This window comes from Scylla paramamosain, chromosome 12, assembly GCF_035594125.1.
Source record: "Scylla paramamosain isolate STU-SP2022 chromosome 12, ASM3559412v1, whole genome shotgun sequence".
NCBI classification, from domain to species: Eukaryota; Metazoa; Arthropoda; class Malacostraca; order Decapoda; family Portunidae; genus Scylla; species Scylla paramamosain.
In genome coordinates this window covers 15,911,283-15,927,947 of record NC_087162.1, presented here as the reverse complement: position 1 = coordinate 15,927,947, position 16,665 = coordinate 15,911,283, and the positions used below count along the sequence as shown (strand labels likewise).

The following is a 16,665-nucleotide window of genomic DNA, read 5'->3' as shown; positions in this document are numbered from 1 at the left end:
ATATATATATATATATATATATATATATATATATATATATATATATATATATATATTATATATATATATATATATATATACTGCCAATATTAAAAAATGGTCACCCGCAAACAACTATCATACGTCTACTTGTACAATACCTCACACTTCACCTACGAGGTCTGCTTCTCCTCTCAGTCTTATCTCAGTCTCAGTCTAAGCCCCTTTCACACGACGCCACCGGTGACCGCCATTAGTAACTTCTCATAGTTTGCAATGGAGACTTTCATATGAGGCCACCGGGGTTGCTAGGGCAGGTAACCGCCACCGACAGTAACGAGTCCTCACAACCAATGGCGACCACTCGCGGTGGCCGCCACTCACTGTTAGACCTTGTTTCAGAAGGGAGTTTTTACACAAAGACACAGAGTGACGCCACAGTCGTCCATAATACATTACTTTTCAGTGTTAAACCTGATTTTTAAAGGACCATGTGTTCGCGAATGAAGGGGAAAACCACAAGTGGAAGATAGTGGAAGAGAGGGTGAACAACATGGCGTCCTGCTGCCAGGTCTATTAGTGTGACATTGTGATTAACAATTATACAAGGGAGCTGCAAGCGTTGTTAGTGTTCTGTTCAGTGGCGGAAGAGGCCGCTTGCTGCAGTAGTGTTCTGTTCAGTTACGGAAAAGGCCGCCTGCTGTATTAGTATTCTGCTCAATAGTGGAAGAGACCATCTACTGAAAAAAAAAAAAAAAAATATCAGTGGAAGTAGCTCCAGCTAGCATAACAAAACAAAGAACTGCAAAATTATGTTAACGCTGTTCTGGCAAACTGTTTTAATGTGTTTTTTTTTTTTCAGAAGTTAGTCCAAAAATGACTGACGTACAGCCGTTAACAATTAATACTTTCCTTCTAGTGTGAGTGTGGGATCCACCTTGACATCAGGTATCACCATGTAGGAGGACAACACACACGTGATCTGCACAGCGACAAAGCCTGCAGAAGTCGCCAAACGTAAGGAAAGTTGATTTCGTTCAGTGAACTGTAGAGATGTTGTATATATATTAGTCTTTCATGTATGTTACTTACCTATACTTGTTTTGTTGTAAAACAGATTTTCTTGTATTTAATTTGACCGAAAAGTTCTGATTCATGGGTTGGTTTCACTGGTGGTGGCACCTTACCTCCTAACAAAAGGGGCACCACGGCCCGCAAGGCTTCAGTTCCTGCACACCAGCGCAGAGTGAATACCCGCCTTCGTCTTTATTGAACCTCCTTCATTCCACCACTTCTGTCTACCGCACTGGTTCGTTTACTCACCACTCCACACGTAACTCTTCCTCTGACCACAGCTCGTCAATTCCCAAGTTAGCATCATGCAGCCAGTGAGTATCATGAGTTTGCTTTACGTGTCCCATCCGCCTATAATTTGACACACCATATTCTTATCCAGACAAGTGGTTACCTCAGTTCTTTCACGCAGGGAAGCCACAGAACGCCTGACTTCTGATCTTTCTAAAATTTTTGATTAGGGCAGAGAAAACTTATTATTGTTCAATGCCTCAAAAACTCAATTCCTCTATCTATCAACTCGACACAACCTTCCTGAGAACTATCCTCTCTTCTTCAATGACACTCAACTGTCCCCCTCTTCTACACTGAACATCCTCGGTCTGTCCTTTACTTATAATCTGAACTGGAAACTTCACATCTCATCTTTAGCTAAAACAGCTTCTATGAAATTAGGTGTTCTTAGACGTCTCCGCCAGTTTTTCTTACCTCCCCCCTCATATCGCTCATACCCACTCATACCCCACTCATACCGCTGTTCTAGACAGGTTGGAATGAAAAGCTTTTCATCTAATCACTTCCTCTCCTGTAACTGACTGTCTTCAGCCTCTCCCTCATCGCCGCAGTGATGCATCTCTGGCTGTCTTCTACCGCTATTTTCATGCTAACTGCTCTTCTGATCTTGCAAACTGCATGCTTCCCCTCCTCCCACGGCCTCGCTGTACAAGACTTTCTTCTTTCTCTCACTCCTATTCTGTCCACCTCTCTAATGCAAAAGTTAACCAGTATTCTCAATCATTCATCCCTTTCTCTAGTAAACTCTGGAACTCCCTGCCAGCTTACGTATATCCACCTTCCTATGACTTGAATTCCTTCAAGAAGGAAGCTTCAAGACACTTATCTTTCAATTTTTGACTACCGCTTTAGACCCTTTTATGGCACTGGCACCTCATTGGGCTTTTTTTTTTTATTGGATTATTGTTGCCCCTGACCAGTGTGCCTCCTACATAAAAAAAAAAAAAAAAAGTCCTCATAATCCTTCCCTCCTCAGCTGACCCTCCTGCTGGTGGTGGCCGTGGCCCTCTCAGCGGTGGTGGTGGTGGTGCAAGCCATGCCCTACCACCATTACTACTTCCCGCCCTACCACCCCCAGCACCCGTACCACCACCCCCAGCACCCGTACCACCACCCCCAGCAACCGTACCACCACCCTCACCAGCACTTCTCTCCGGCCTACTTCGACGTACTATATCCCTTTTATACGTCTTGGAGGCGCTGAAAAAAAATAACAGACACGGAAAGAGTAAGTCTGTAACATCTTCAGTAATCCTAACTCCAAACCAGGGCAGCACCACTCCACCACTAGTGCCACCATTACCACCTCCGCCACTGCTCTCGGGTCGCGCGTCTCGACTACAAAGAAGTCATATGTTATTTATAATGTTAATTAGTGTATGTTAAAAAAAAAAAAGACTTTTCACCAAATAAACAATAAGCTATCACACTTCCATTACTGACAGTGGGTGGCGTCTAAGTAATGATTATCCTCATGTAGGAAAAACGTTATCCATTACTAGCAAAAGACTGCTCAGGTAAACAAGGGAAAGTCATCCAGCCAGCAGGTGACAACACGACGAAAAGCAAGTCAAACTGAAGGAAAGGGAAAGCAGGCAAAGGGCTGAGCACAGTGGTCCAGGAGATCCCATATAGATGCAGTACAGGAGCACGTCAGCACATCAGCTGACATGTATGGAGACTAGAATTGCTCATGACTCTTGACCTAAAAGCAAAATAATTGAATAATAAAACATCACCCTTCACTAACATAATACTCAAGTACTTCCTTAAAGATAACTTTTGCTTCCATCACCAGAGATAATGCGCTTGATAAAAAAAAAAAAAAAAAGACTAATAAATCAATGTTATATATAAAGGTATGAAGGGATATATGACCTTCAGGAAAAAAAATCTTTAGATAAAAAGCAGACCATAATGATAAAAACAAAATAGTGTTATATGTTCATTAGTTTTAATACATTGAGAACTCACTCCACCAAACTGAAGAAGAACAGCATATTCTCTGTTCATCGCACGCTTCACAACGTCCACCACTGAATGCATTCTGTACACTTGACCTTCAACACTCCGTCCTTCACATCGCCTCACACACCCCTAAACATCTCAGACCTTCCCATCTCCCTCCCTCTCCAACACATTGCCATTTCCAGAGTTATTCAGTAAACTTAAGGGAATGGACGAGTCCTTCTGTTTGTGCGTCGTCAACCTTGTAACATCTGTACCTCGTGTGGGGCCACCGGTAGGTGAAGGTTATCACCATCCTGAAAGATCGCCTAGACATCCCAGCAGAGAACCTTGAGCGAGATCACCGGGTGAGCAAGATCACCAGCCAGGGACCAGGAACGTCATCGCTGAGTGCCCACGGCTCCCTGAGAGCGAACATTCAAGGTGGCAAACCAGTACACCAGCGAAGACTTGCAGGGAAAACTGGCTTTCTTCAATTAGCGCACGCTTGCAGTGAGGGATGTCACCAGGCGTGGGGAAACGAGGGAAGCGTGCCAGGCGGGGTGGAGAAGGCGTCTACCACATCCCGTTCACCCCGCACATTATCCAGTGTTCCTTCCACGCACCCCTTCTGCACCACACCCTGTTGCCAAGACGACCACTACTACTGCCACCAGCAGTCCATCCACATCAGCTGCGGCCTCCAGCTGCATGACGTGGGTGTCCTGGTTATTTTAATTAATATGTGTATTTCCATAAGTGTACGCATATCTATAAACAAGCAATAACAACAACAACAATAATAACAATAATAAAAATGATAATAATAATAATAATAATAATAATAATAATAATAATAATAATAATAAAAATAATAATAATAATAGTAATAATAATAACAACAATAATAATAAACAATTTATCTAGATTACGAACGTGAGACTTAAAATATGCATATTAATATAAAGGGGTTCTTAGTATGTCACAGACCAAAGGGGGAGGGAGGATAGGGTTACAGTGATAAGTAGAATCTGAAGTCAGAGTGCAATCGATCATAATTTCTGATGGAGGTCAGAAGTGGGTGGTCAAGGAAGCCATGGCAAGGCAACGCTTCATCACTGACGCTAGTACTGCATTTAAATGAGCTACAAAATCTATTTTTTTATCATAATGTGATCATAGATGCTTATATATATATATATATATATATATATATATATATATATATATATATATATATATATATATATATATATATATATATATATATATATATATATATATATATATATATATATATATATATATATATATACGTAGATAAACGCATACACACACACACACACACACACACACACACACACACACTACTATTATTATTATTATTATTATTATTATTATTATTATTATCACACACACACACACACACACACACACACAAAGATATATATATATATATATATATATATATATATATATATATATATATATATATATATATATATATATATATATATATATATATATATATATATATATATATATATATATATATATATATATATATATATATATATATATATATATATATATATATATATATATATATATATATATATATATATATACGTAGATAAACGCATACACACACACACACACACACACACTACTATTATTATAATTATTATTATTATTATTATTATTATCACACACACACACACACACACACACACACAAAGATATATATATATATATATATATATATATATATATATATATATATATATATATATATATATATATATATATATATATATATATATATGAAACGAAAAAGCGTTCTGAAGAAATGTCCTGTACTTAATTTCTGCAAAACTACTCTGTACTTAGGAAATTTCTAGGGCACTTTCCTAAACATAAGGAATTTTTGTGAAGGCTTTGCAACGGTCTAAAGTTCCGATTTCGTGTCCTAGATCCTTTCAGGCCCGTTACAGATTGTGGCCAAGGGAAGTTCCATAATAGTGGAAACCAAATGGTATTAATCGTACGCTTGATATAATTTTGATAAAAGTTTTACTTAAATGAGAAAATTGGAAAAAAAACACGACATTGTGCAATGTGAATGCCAATTTCAACAACATTTATTGCATAATAGTGGTTATTCTCTGATATCCAATGTACCCCCGGAAAAATGTAAATGTACCACTAAGGGTACATGTACCACAGGTTGGGAACCACTGGTCTTGGAGATACGCCCAACATTCTTGACCTTTTCCTAGCCTCAAATCCTTGTGTTTATGCTGTTACCCTCTCTTCTCTGTTGGGGTCCTGCGATCACAATCTCATATCTTTATCTTGTCCTATCGCTCCAATCCTTCCTCAGCATCTCCCTAAGCGGAGGTGCCCCTTTGCTAGTTGGGGGCACTTGAGGAGGTATTTTGTTGATTTTTCATGGAATGACTACTGCTTCCATGTCAGAGACCCGTCTCTGTGTACCGGGCTCATAAGAGAAGTGATAGTGTCTAGCATGGAGGCGTACATTCCTCACTCTTTTTCTTGACCTAAACTTTCAAACCTTGGTTTAACACAGTCTGTTTTCGTGCTATACATGATAGAGAGGTGGCCCACAAAAGGTACTTTAGCCTTCCATCACCAGAATCTCATGCGCTCTATATTTCTTTCCGAAACCATGCCAAGTCTGTTCTACAACTAGCCAAACACTCCTTCATTAATAGAAAGAGTCAAAATCTTTCCAGATCTAGCTCCCATCGTGACTTCTGACACATAGCCAAAAAATATCTCCAATAACTTTGCTTCTTCTTTCCCTCCTTTATTTCAGTCGGCAGGTACATTGTTGCCACACCAATCTGTCAATAAACTGCATTGCTTGAAATAACGGTTTTGCATTTTTATTTTCTGATTATTATTTTTTCAATATATAGTGTCAGGGTGAAAGAACATATTATGCAACAACATAATATTCACAGCGAATTCATGCAGGGAACAGTGTCGTAAGAACCAGTAACGGCAGCCAGGGCAGGGCAGGGCGTGGAAAGGTAGGGCAGGGATGTTCAAGATCAGTGTGAATTCTTATTTATTCATTTTCTTTAGTTAACTTGCTTTTGGTGTGTGTGTGTGTGTGTGTGTGTGTGTGTGTGTGTGTGTGTGTGTGTGTGTGTGTGTGTGTGTGTGTGTGTGTGTGTGGAGAGAGAGAGAGAGAGAGAGAGAGAGAACTGTTTGAAACAATCATATCAAGAAAGCGATTTGCACCAACATGATGCAACCTCTCTCTCTCTCTCTCTCTCTCTCTCTCTCTCTCTCTCTCTCTCTCTCTCTCTCTCTCTCTCTTTGGAAAGCAGTGTACCAGTAAGAAAGCATTAATAAAGAAAGAAAAAAAAAAGACAGCAGATAATGACGCGCGCTCACGCACGCACGCACGCACGCACGCGCACGCACGCACGCACACACACACACACACACACACACACACACACACACACACACACACACACACACACACACACACACACACACACAAACACACATACACACACACACACACACACACACACACACACACACATGCAGCTGATCACTGACGCCCGCATATACCGATTTGCACATTATTTTTCAGAGGAAGAATATGTACAATGCGTAATTTTGGTTTCTCTTGTCTGCCTCTCTTTCGTGATAGCATATTAGCAGGTGATGTGTCATATAAGAAAAAGGAAAAAAAAATAACGAAAATGCATCTCTCTCCTTAGGTTTCCATTCGTGACTTTAATGTAGAAAATGAGATGAGAACTGAAAAAAAAAAATAAAATAAATAAATAAATCGACGAGTGTACCAGAGAGGGAAGGGAAGAGAGAGCTGGGGGACAAAGGGGTATGCTGCATACACGCAGGCGCCGTCCAGCAGTGGTTGCGGGGTGACGGAGTGAAAAAAAAAAGTTTAAATTATATCTAGAAATAAAAAAAAAGGACTTTTTTTAAATTCCTATTTCTGAGTTCTTGTTGAAATATACGGCATTAGAGTATCAAAATAATGGGTTCTCTCTCTCTCTCTCTCTCTCTCTCTCTCTCTCTCTCTCTCTCTCTCTCTCTCTCTCTCTTTCTCTCTCTCTCTCTCTCTCTCTCTCTCACACACACACACACACACACACACAGACACCAACCCAGCCCCTCACCCACTCACAAACACTCACACACACACACACACACACACACACACACACACACACACACACACACACACACACACACACACACACACATACACACACACACACACACACACACACTCACATGGCATGATGATAGTACAAATGAAAAGCCTTGCAAAGATCAGCCAAAGGTATTGAAGGAGGTTGAAAAAGGATTTACTTCCACAGACAAACACAAATAGTATTTCCGAGAATGAAAAACAGAACATAAAATCATCACAGCACAAAATGATAGGGGACAATGAGATAAAATTCCGGAGGGGTGCTGGTGCAGAAGTGTACGCAGCGACAAAGGAATAGAATAGACGTCGATGCGAAGGAAGCACTGAAGAAGGCGCTGCAAAAGTCGTCAAAGCAAAACGCACGAACAGAATTAATGTCGATGTGAGTCTGCCTCATGTCGCAACACCAACGGCCCTACAAGGCCAGGACAGCGCGGCTGTGGAATAGCTTCGCGGAGGCCACGCCTGACGTGGCACATGTCTGATCACAAAGCAAAAGAGGCAGCCAATACATGGAGAACTTCACTCCCTACACCACTCCTGCCATATTTATGAACTTTTGTATTATATTTCATATGTATTTTATGTATAGTATGCATTTATGTAAGTAATTATAGCTATTTATTCAATAACTTTTAAAATAATTGTGTACCACAACGCATAACCCTATTATTTATCACTTTGAAATATTTGTATAGTAGGATTAAAAAAAAAAATAAATAAATAAAGAGAGGTTCGCCATTATAAAGAAAGAGGTGAAGAAGGACGAGGCGTGGCTGAAGAACATGTCGTCGGTAACCACGATGAAGGGCTTATGGTGAAGCTGCAGACCACAGCTTCAGTGGACTGCAACAGGAGAGCGTGGACAGGAATCACATGACGTTATGAGGGCGCCGAGGCGAGCTTCATAGCACACACGTGGCTGCACGTCTTGACCACCAAACCAGCATATTCTTCACCAGTCCTCTTCGGAAAGGGTCTGTTTCCCCCAGTGTTATGTGATTATGTGATAAGACGAGACACTTGACACTTTCATAAGACACAGTAATAAGTACAAGGCAGGTACTAAAGTACAGTGGTATTGGAAAGGTGCGTGACGATAGCAGGCCCGGCCGCTCCCTCCTCCATGACCTGCCGTTGACTGACTTAAGGTGAAGTTAAGTCTGGCATGCCGTCACACCACGGCCCACGACAGAAAACACAGATTCCCTGTAGCATAACTCCACAACAACTTAGCTAGGCGTGGATTTGATTTATTTGCTTTCAAAGGAAGTTACTTTCAATGGATATCGGGCATTATCAATAAAAAGACTAGTGAGACAAGAACACATCAAATATTTTGCTAACTCAGGAACAATAACAGCTAGAGGGAGCACCACCATCAACACCACGCGCATCCCCTCAGTGCCCACAAACAGGAATCTTCGTACAAACGAGACCAAACGTCCTTGACAAAGCTGTTTGTAAATATATCTCGCTTAATCTTATTGTTACCTTCATTTATATGCGTAACTCAGTAATACGTAATGAATGTAATAATAACAATAATAATATTCGGTTTATTAATCTTGCAGGCTTACAGCTGAAAATCCACATTTTACATACTCATAACTACATCTTAATTAAGTATACATTTGTATACTTAAATATACTTAAGTATACTTTGTATACTTAAGGAAGTATCTTACAATTCGATACTGTGCCAGATGGCGCCGGTCAACCCTACCTCACGATTGTGGGCCCTCCCGATTGTGAGTCGGGCGCGCTAACCCCTGCACCACGAGGCCGTGAGACCTTGGTTGCAAACAGGAATTTTTACACGAGGACACTGAATAACGCTACAGTCGTCCATAATCCATTACTTTTCACTGTTAAGCCTTATTTTGAAAGGACCATATGTTCGCGAATGAAGGGGAAAACCACAAGTGGAAGATAGTGGAAGAGAGGGTGAACAACATGGCGTCGTGCTGCCAGGTCAATTAATGTGACATTGTGATTAACAGTTATACAAGGGAGCTGCAAGCTTTGTTAGTATTCAGTGACGGAAGAGGCCGCCTGCTGTATTAGTGTTCAGTGGTAGAAAGGGCTTCTGAAAAAAAAAAAAAAGTCAGTGTAAGTAGCTCCAGCTCGCATAACAAAACAAAGTACTGCAAACTTATCTTCACGCTGTTCTGGCAAACTGTTTTATTTTTCATTTTTATTTTTTTCCACAAGTTAGTCCCAAAATGACTGACTTATAGCCGTGTGTGTGTGAGATCCACCTTCACGTTAGGCATCATCATGCAGCAGAACAACACACACGTGGTCTGCACAGCGATAAAGCCTGCAAACGTCGCCAGACGTAAGGTAAGTTGATTTCGTTCAGTGGACTATAGAGATGTTGCATATATATATATATTAGTCTTTCATGTATGTTACTTACCTATATTTCTTTTGCTGCAAAACTTAGTTTCTTGTATTTAATTTGACCGAAAAGTTGTGATTCATGGCTAGGCTGGTTTCAATAGAGGTGGCACCTTACCTCCTCACAAAAGGAGCACCACGGCCCGCAAGGCTTCAGTTCCAGCAGCGCGGGGTGACAAGCCGCCTTCGTCTTTATTGAACCTCCTACATTCCACCACTTCTGCCTACCGCACTGGTTCGTTCGCTCAGCACTCCACACACAGCTCGTCACTCCACAAGTCGGCATCATGCAGCCAGTGAGTATCTTGAGTTTGCTTTACGTGTCTCATCCGCGTACAATTTTGACGCACCATATTCTCACCCAGACATGTGGTGACCTCAGTCCTTATAACCTTTCCCTCCTCAGTTGACCCTCCTGCTGGTGGTGGCCGTGGCCCTCTCAGCGATGGTGGTGGTGCAGGCCCAGTTCTTTCCTGACGGAGAACCTGGAGTTTACCATCCATGCCACCATTTGCACTACCGCCCACACCACCAACCACGCAACCACCAACACCACCACCCGTACTACCACCCTTACTACTACTTCTCTCCGAACTACTTCAACCCACCACCTAACTTTTAGGCGCCTTGTAGGCGCTGTAAAGTAAAAAAAAAAAAAAATGCAACAGCGACGCGAAAAGAGTAAGTCTGTAACACCTTCAGTAATCTTGCCTTCTCACCAGGGAAGCATCAGTCCTCCACTGTTACCACCACAATCACTACCTAGGCCACTACTTCAGGATCGCGCGTCTCTACAAAAAACAAGACGTATGTTATTAATAATGTTAATTAGTGTAGTGCTAAAAAATAAAGAAAAAAGACGTTTCCCTAAATAAACAATGAGCCATCAAAGTCCTATGGATGTCAGTGGGTGGCGTCTAAGCAATGGTGTTTATCTTCATGTAGTTAAAACGTCATCCATTACTAGCAAAAGGCTGCTCAGGTAAAGAAGGGAAACTCCGCCAGCCAGGAGGCGACAACACGACCAAGAGTAAGTGAAACTAAAGGAAAGGGAAAGCAGGCAAAGGGCTGAGCACGGTGGTTCAGGAGATCCCATGTAGATGCAGTACAGGAGCACGGCGTCAGCACATCAGCTGACATGTACGGAGACTAAAATTGCTTATGACTCTTAACTTAAAAAGAAAATAATTGACAAATAAAACGAAACATCGACCTTCATTGACGTAATACTCAGGTACTTCCTTAAAGATAACTTTTGCTTCCATCACCAGAGACAATGCGTTTGATATAAAAAAAAATACAAAAGAATTCATTTTATATATAACGGTATGAAAGGAAACATGACCTTTAGCGAAAATCTTTTCATAAAAAGTACAACATAATGATAAAAGAAAATAGTGTTATATATTCTTTTCTTTCAGTACACTGAGAACTCACTCCACCAGACTGAAAGGGAACTCCATATTCTTCGTTTATCTCACGCTTCACACCGTCTACCACTGAACACATATGGTACACTTAGCCTTCAACACTCCGTCCTTCACATCGCCTCACACACCCCTAAACATCTCAAACTTCCCACCTACCACACAGGTGCAAATGTAGCGCCATGGATGACAGCTAAGGACACCACCACCTGTCATGCCACCGAGAACCAGGCCGCTTCCCAAGACATGCCGCTCTCAATGACATCATAAAGCGCGCCCTCGCAGCAGCAGAAGTGCCAGCACTCCTCGAACCACAAGGCCTCAACTGCGACGACGTCCGAAGGCCCGACGGCATCACCATCACACTTTTAGCAGCGGAATGTCGTTAGTCTGGGACGCCACTTGGGACGCGACTTGCACCAACACCTTCAACTCCTCTCATGTCAACGACTGCGCCGTAACCCCCGGAGCCGCAGCCCGCGCGGCAGAGCAAAGCAAACAAAGGCGCTACGCCGCACTAGCCAAGCATTACCGCTTACGACCCCTCGCATTGAAGAGGAGTGGCGTGCTGGGACCCGCGATCTCCTCGCTCCTGAGGAGTTAAGACGTCGCATCACAGCACAGTCAGGAGAGAAGCGGGAGGCTTCTTGACTCAGGCAACGAGTCAGCCCCGCCATCGTACGCGATAACGCTGCCTCCATCACCATGCCGATGGCAAACCCGCTGCCGCTGTACTCAGGTTGCTAACGTCGAGACAATAGAGAGCTTTCAAAGAAGATTAAGGAGATTAATGAATGAGGCTGAGAAGTGAATATGGGTAGATATATTTGTATATACCATATACAGGAACTGCCACGTGTACAGCTGATGGCTACTTGCAACTTCCCTTATTTTCAGATGTTCTTAAGACCATCTTTCTCGTAAAAAGCGAAGACAAGACTGTGACCACGACAGACTGCAAGTATTTATGACACAACGTTTGTTACAGTGTATTCGAGAACTTGAGCCATAAGCTTCTCCTACACGAGGATGCATCTCCGCTCTCCCTTCTTATTGAGGGAGGAAATTCAGTGAAATCGTGCACTCAGAAGCGCTTCATTGTTACTTTAATAACACACCATACATGTCCTTCGACAGCGTGAAAGTTATCAATTCATCATTCAGATTTAGTTCTAGAGTAAATGTTTTATGAATTGAACACAAAATTAGGTCAAATACACATTTATTGAAGAAGAGATACGATGATTTATTTAAAAAGGTTTATAAAAATTCTGCGTAAGTGAGAGAGTGAAATTAGTCACTCCACGACGCCTGTGATCCATTTCAAGTCAAACATACATATTTTGATCTGAGAGGATTGAATGGGATCACCAAGGATTATATCGCTGCTGGCCACGCCAACGCCTTCAGGTGAGATGGTGGGGTGGCAGGTAAACTGTTGCCACACCAATCTGTCAATAAACTGCATTTCTTGAAATAACGGTTTTGAATTTTATTTCCTAGTTATTATTTTTTCAATGTATAGTGTTAGGCTGAAAGAACATATTATGAAACAACATAATATTCACAGTGAATTCATGCAGGGAACAGTGTCGCAAGAAATGATTAACGGCAGAGAGAGAGAGAGAGAAGAGGAGAGGAGAGAGAGAGAGAGAGAGAGAGAGAGAGAGAGAGAGAGAGAGAGAGAGAGAGAGAGAGAGAGAGAAAGAGAGAGAAGGGGGGGTGGGGGAATTTCAACAGTGCTTACGAGATGTACCACACGACATCTTCCTATCCACAGCTGCATAACTCGACCTGCCATCAATGTCAGGGTGATAACTCATCGCCAGGAACTTAATTATGGAATTAAGTCTCCTCTGTCAGAAAAAAAAAAAAATTATTATAAAATCTCCGTAATAGTTACTCATGCATCGCTTGTCCAGTTCCTCACGACACTCTTCTCCAATGTGTTTACCTGAAGGAGATTATCGCTCTGCACATGTTAGCAGACTGGCCGTCCCAACCCTCATGTGCCTTACCAATTACTTCCTAAATGTGCGGTGTCTTTCCCGACTTGCGCAGTGCTCGCGTCTGCTTCCTGCCCACATGCCAACGCGTTCCACATATGTATTCATTCCCCCTTCCTCCTCCAAGGGTTTGGAATTGTAAATGACAAGACTGATGTGGAAATCCTCAGAGCCAGGCGTTGCAACACACACACACACACACACACACACACACACACACACACACACACACACACACACACACACACACACACACACACACACACACACACACACACACATGGTGTCATTACAGGAAAGCATGCTCGTAAACAACCATATCCCTTCATTCTACCATGCTCATGCTGACATGTGTGTTTTAAGAGAACCAACTGCAGACTAATAGGGATCCTTGAAGAAGCTTCAACTGTCACAGTAAACACACGCCCGTGCCACCACAGGTGTGGCTCCAAGCATTATCGCCACGCAGACGATTCCACACGTGCATACTGATCTCAGAGTTAGATGGTAAAAGTAAAATATCCACAAGCCTGCTCTCTTCATCTTCATTCCTCCCTTCCAGCGAAATAGAAAGGACTGTGATATAAATGCCACAACTGACAAAAAGATGCCACTCTATGTAATTAACGCATTAATCTATAGAGAAATAAAAACTTACGCCTTTTTCTTCTTGCAAAACAGAGTCAGTGTCATGTGCAGGCACACGCGGGTGAGTATCGTTCCTTGTAATCAGTTCCAGTATTCATGTAGGCACCTGGCATGGGGCATTATGACTGGCCTCATTATAAAAGGAGGACGGAGCCTCACACCACACCACACTCATCTCGCCACACGCGGCGCCATGAGAACAGTAAGCACGTCTCTTGCCTTTCGTGTGTGTTAATCCCTTACCTCCATACACACACACGTCCTCCCACAGACAAGTGCTGACCGCAGGATCCCACTTAATTAATCATAACTCCTCCCTCCTCAGCTCAATGTCTTCCTGGTGGTGGCTGTGTTCCTCACGGCGCTGCTGGTGGTGCAAGCCATGCCCACTTTCTCCCCTGAAGCAGAGCCTTACGCCGCCGCCCCTGGTCCTCAGTTTTCGTATATTCCTGGTGGGTATACCAGGGGTTATCGTCCGTACTACCAATCCCACCACCCCCACCACCACATCCGACACTACCACCCTTACCGCCACCTCACATCCGTCTACGGCTTTGGGTTCTACAGGTGAACTGCAGCATGGCAGAGATGGCAGTCGGTGAGTCTTCAGGTGGAGTTAAGCTGTGGAATAATACACCACAACCACAACCACCATCACCTCACCGCCACCGCCACCGTCACCACTACAGGCAGCGACTAGCAAGTAACGCCTCTTCTGATAACCAAACACGACGCATTTTTAAACTTTTCTTTAGCTTGGCTTCATTGTTTTAAAATAAAGTCTCTCTCTCTCTCTCTCTCTCTCTCTCTCTCTCTCTCTCTCTCTCTCTCTCTCTCTCTCTCTCTCTCTCTCTCTCTCTCTCTCTCTCTCTTTTCGTTGCCCTTGGCCAATGCGCCTTTATACATAAAAAAAAAAAAAAACACTGAAATCGCCACTCTATGTAGAACAAACAAAATTTCAGAAAATATCACAAAATGTAATAACAATAAGAATAACACTGTGAAATACATAGATATGGATGGATAGTAGACTTATCTTCGTAAGACACACAAGACTATACAATGCAAGGACATAATAATGATATAAACAAGCAAAAATGTTATGAAAATATCCCTCCTGCTGGATAAAAAAAAAAAAAAAAAAAATCACTGCAGGACAGCACAAAACCATAATCATTGTAATCCTAATTTAAGGCATAAAAATAATACTCCCTCCCAGGGCACAGCAAAACAGACAAACCCTTGGGACACCAAAGAGAGAGAGAGAGAGAGAGAGAGAGAGAGAGAGAGAGAGAGAGAGAGAGAGAGAGAGAGAGAGAGAGAGAGAGAGAGAGAGAGAGAGAGAGAGAGAGAGAGAGAGAAAGCACATGATAAATACGAGATGGAGTCCAAAAAAGAATGATTTTTTTTTACATAGCCGTACTACGAAGATGACAGGAATGTATAGGGACAGGATGAACAGAAGTATGAGAGATAGGTGGAGACTGAGGCCTTGAAGAAGCAGAAGAGGTGGGGAGCCTTCTTCAACCAGTCAACATGGACAACTTCTGAAATATTTAGATTTGTATTAAAAATTTTATATTTTTTACCAGAAAGGCTTTCTGTAATGAGAAAAGGGCCTGAAAATTTAGGTTCTAATTTAGACTGACGCAAAGGTGAAGCCTTAAAGACAGTGTCACCAACACTAAGGGACACAGGCGTGGCTGCACTATGCTACTGACTAATCATCTCTGCGTGTGAAGCCTGCAGTATTTCTCGCACAGACGCATGGATAGTATGAAACCTGCGGATATGAGACTGAGCATAGTCGTCAGCGGAATACATTGGCACACGTGGGGTTACTAGCATGTTGTAAGGGGGAGACGTTTCTCTTCGCCAAACACAATATAGTGAGGAATCTTCCCCATAAACGAATTCACAGAACCATCAATGGAAGCAGCTACATGCAGAAGCCAATCCTTCTATGACTCATGAAGTTTAACTGGAACATGCTGAAGGATCTCCATAATTTTTCTATTAATCCGTTCCACAAGTCCATTAGAAGCTGGATGGTAAGCAGTAATAAAGCATTGGAAAATTCTGTACTGCTGACAAATGATATTAAGCACCTCATTCTTAAACCCTGACCCATTATCAGAAAGTAAAACTGAAGGTGTAGTGAATGGACAATGGAGATGGGACACTAAAGCATGAGCCACAACTCTAGCAGATTTGTTGGGCAAAGGTGCAAGAATAACAAAGCGACTGAAATGATCAATACAGACTAGAACATAAGAAGATCCTTGGTGACTGCGAGGTAATTGCAGAAGGACCATAGCAACAGTACAAAAGGACCAGCAGGAGTTGGATATTCAAGCATAGGAGCTATGTGAGTGATACTTTTAGTTTGTGCACAGGAAAAACATTGCGCTACATGATTTGTGATGTCAAAGCTCATGGTAGGCCAGTAATAACGCTTACGAGCCATTGTTAAAGATTTGTCACGTCCTGGATGACCAGACTGGGGTCGTCATAAATGAGCTGAAGCACAGATGAAACTAAAGATGTGGGGATGACAAATTGCGTCGCTGTTCGCTCGTGAATTGACACAGTACGACATAATATACCATCAGCATGGAAAAACTGAGAAAAAGGTACATAAAACTTGGGTTAAACAGATTCA

At 42.2% G+C, this 16,665-nt stretch overlaps 3 long non-coding RNA genes across 5 annotated transcripts; all 3 read left to right on the top strand.

Moving 5' to 3' along the window:
* The first annotated feature begins 981 nt into the window (after positions 1–981).
* On the top strand, positions 982–2,774 carry LOC135105755 (uncharacterized). The gene is made up of 3 exons (XR_010270998.1): positions 982–996; positions 1,180–1,367; positions 2,324–2,774. It is a non-coding gene; the product is annotated as an uncharacterized LOC135105755 (long non-coding RNA).
* A 7,076-nt stretch (positions 2,775–9,850) lies between these two features.
* Positions 9,851–10,784, top strand: LOC135105754 (uncharacterized). 3 transcript variants are annotated; one of them, XR_010270996.1, is made up of 3 exons: positions 9,851–9,865; positions 10,054–10,218; positions 10,329–10,784. It is a non-coding gene; the product is annotated as an uncharacterized LOC135105754 (long non-coding RNA). The 3 variants fall into 3 exon arrangements; XR_010270997.1 differs by having other exon boundaries at positions 10,027–10,218; XR_010270995.1 differs by having other exon boundaries at positions 10,013–10,218.
* Positions 10,785–13,320: 2,536 nt separating this feature from the next.
* LOC135105751 (uncharacterized) lies at positions 13,321–15,029 on the top strand. The gene is made up of 2 exons (XR_010270993.1): positions 13,321–14,205; positions 14,329–15,029. It is a non-coding gene; the product is annotated as an uncharacterized LOC135105751 (long non-coding RNA).
* The last annotated feature ends 1,636 nt before the right edge of the window (positions 15,030–16,665 follow it).